Source organism: Echinops telfairi, unplaced genomic scaffold (genome assembly GCF_000313985.2).
Source record: "Echinops telfairi isolate 266 unplaced genomic scaffold, ASM31398v2 ScPeMD7_4225;HRSCAF=4972, whole genome shotgun sequence".
Classification (NCBI taxonomy): domain Eukaryota; kingdom Metazoa; phylum Chordata; class Mammalia; order Afrosoricida; family Tenrecidae; genus Echinops; species Echinops telfairi.
In genome coordinates, this window is record NW_022108124.1 from 19571362 (window position 1) to 19574714 (window position 3353).

Consider the following 3353-nt stretch of genomic DNA (forward strand, 5'->3'; position numbering starts at 1 on the left):
TGAGCATGTTCCACCGGCGCTCCCAGAGAGTTTCCAGGACATGTTCTGAAGGTCCCTCACAGGTCACAACAAGGAGGCAGTGGTTTCTCTGCCAGTCGGCAGTGAGCAGGCAGGAGGCCTAAATTTTCAGTTTAATTACTCGCCTGTGTGAATAGACGTGCTTATTTCATATATTAATATAAACTAAGGTTGGAGAATAAACGATGCACAAACCTTGCCTCATTTTAGAAATAAATAATATTCATGCAGCTACACAAACTAACTGAAAAATGTATTTCACTAAAAGGTACATTTTTAATGCAGGTTTAATTTTTATTTATTCGGTGCTTATCAAATTGTGTATGTATACAAGAGGCTTATCTCAAGGAAATGACTCACATGGTTGTAGAGGCGGCCAAGTTACAAGTCCATGGGGCACCTGTCAGGCTGGTGACTTCTCCTGATGAATGAACTCAAGATCAGCAGGTCAGATTGTGGGCTTCTGGCTGCAGAGGTGAATGAATGCAAGGTTGACAGAGAAGATGGCGTGGTAGTGATGACTTCCTGAATCAATAAGCATTGCAGCAGACCACTTGCTCAAGTCCAAAAAGTCAAAGGCCATATGACAAGTCATATGCCGGACCCAGACCCAGAAAATGGTAAGCAAGCTTTTCCACAGCCTCCGCTTATATGAGAAGCAGGTCACATCCCCAAAGAAATACCATAGCAGCAGAGTGGGGGCAGGGGAGTGTTAGTACGCCTTAACTGTCAAACCATTGATAATCCTGGTCCAACCAGGCTCACACAAAACCGTCACTGGATGCTACTTCTTTCCTTTATTCTCTGTCCTCACGTTCTAGAACAGCTGGATAAGACTACCAAAGCTAAGAAAGTTTAGTGACAATGACATTAGACAAACAAGCTAAAGGCCACACTTTATGAAAAAGAAGCAGTCATTGTAAAAATCCACAACAATACGGAAATCAAGATCCTTCCAGGAAAACAAGGCCTCGCTTCTTTTCCCTTTTGCTCGGGGTGAATTAGAAAGTAGTGTCGGAACTGGTGCCTTCTGAGGAAACAGAAGATCGTGTTTGGAGAATCCATGGTCTAACCAGGTGTGCGCACACTGGTAGAGACAATGGGACACCAGCAGTGCCCTCAGGACAGTGACAGGGACTCAGGGGGCAAGGTGGAAGGACGGTTTACAGACAGAATGCTAACTCAGAACGCCTGCAGCGAAGCTTGCATCGGACACCGGGAAAGATGAGAGAATTCCCTGAAGGACCACGTGTCTACGGAAACTGACCCTTGGGGGTTCTCCAGTGAGAAGAGCCACTCATCATTGGTGCTACAGCAACTTCCTAAGTTAACACTTTCTCCAAGGCACGCAGTGTCCATCCTGCTTTCCGGAGGCTCGTGCTCAAGCATGCACAAAGTCTGGCTCCCCAGACTTCCGAGAAACGCTCCAGTACAAAAGGAAACCCAGAGAAAGAAGAGAAAGACGCTCCAGCAAGCAAAATGAAACTTTTCGAAGGTGGCAATGAATATCTTTAGCAGGTACAAAGAAGCTGCTGTTTCCATAAAATAAGAGATATATTTTTAAAAGGAACATTTGGAGAATAGTAAAGAACGCTTGGACAAAGCATACTTTCTTAATACCATAAATGAAAAAAAGGAGTAGAAGACAAGATTGAACGAATCTAGAAAAATTGAACAAAAATTTAAAGAGATGTTGAGGAGAGGCAAATGTGGAAATCCCAGAGGCTCATCTTCTCTCCCCGTTTCGTAGTTTAGCAAGGAGGAAGCTTTGCAGGTCTGAGTTAGCTCAGTAGAACAGGTAGATAGATACCCGGAGCTCTCAACCTTAAAGTCTACCAAAGCTGTTTCCAACACCAGGAAGCTCCCATGGGCTCACAAGAGCCTGAATGCTCCCTACCCTTCTCTCCTTATAAATATGCAGAACATTAGCTTTTCCACAGCATCCACTTATGTGAGAAGCAAGCAACACCCCCAAGGAAATATCATAGGGGCAGAGTCGGGGGTAGGGGGTGTTGGTACATGGGTGGGGGAAGGGGGTGTTAATAAGATCCATCCCTGGAGCCTCTCTGGCACGTGTCAGATGCAGCTCAGATGATAACAAGAGTTTGGGGAAGTCTCTGCTTGTAAGTTCACACTCTCCTGGTAAATTCTCCCACACATCCTGCTCTTATTTACAGCACATAGCACTAGTAGTGTGTGTGTGTGTCCTCTTTCCAGGGATGTCTGGAAAGAAGAGAGAAGACATAGAAGAATTAGAAACCAGACCAGGGAACCCAATATGTACATAAAAGAAGTTTCAGAAAGAGACAACAGAGAACAAATACTCCTAAGAAATACAGCAAGACAAGTTTCCAGAACAGAAGGCCCTGAGTTTTGGTGCTCAAAATGCTGATCAAATGCTTAGGACAACAAATAAAGTCTCCCCTTGCCAAGGCATGTCTTGATGAGATCTCCGAAACATGGAACCAAATCGAAAATCCTAAAATCTTCCAGTGGGGGAGGGGTGGGGCAATAAGATGGTGAGGAAGAGAAAAACAAGTCCCTACAAAGGTTCATATAACCATCTGGTCAACAAACAACACTGGAAACCACGGGAGCCGCAACCAGGAGAACAAGAAAGAAGAAAATGTCCTAAAATGGATTGTGATCATGATTATACAACTCTTTTGTGTGTTTTTTAACATTTTATTAGGAGCTTTTACAGATATTTTGATAATCCATAGTTCCATTAGATCGAGCACAGTTCTACAATTGCTGTCATCATATTTTCAATACATTTTCCTTCTTCTTGAACTCTTTGATATCATCTCCCCTTTATCCCCTCCCTCCCCCACCCCACCACCCCTATGGATTCTTAATACATTATTATTAATATAGCATAATAATAATATTGCCATATCTTATACTGTCCAATGTATCCATTTGCCTACAATTCTGTTCTTCATTCCCCTTGAGTGGGGTTATACATTCATCATTGCTATCAGTTCCCCCTTTCCCTGCCCTCTTTCTTCCCATGCCTTCAGGGCATCATGACTCCCATACTGTTTCTGGGGGGTTATCTATCTTGGATTTCGTGCATCGAAAGATCTTGACTGTAGCACACTCGTGTTGATATGATTGAACTATTGAAAGCGCATGATATACGGGTTATGTCCCAGTAAAACTGCTTTTTAAATATATATATATGGAATATATATATAAATATATATATATATATGGAATCAGAGCAGTGCCAAGGAAATTCTACCACTCAACATTTGAAACCCAGTCAAAAACACGAGAGATCGGAAGAGCGGTTCATGAAGCTGAAGACGTCATCAGCAAGGCCGTGTCCT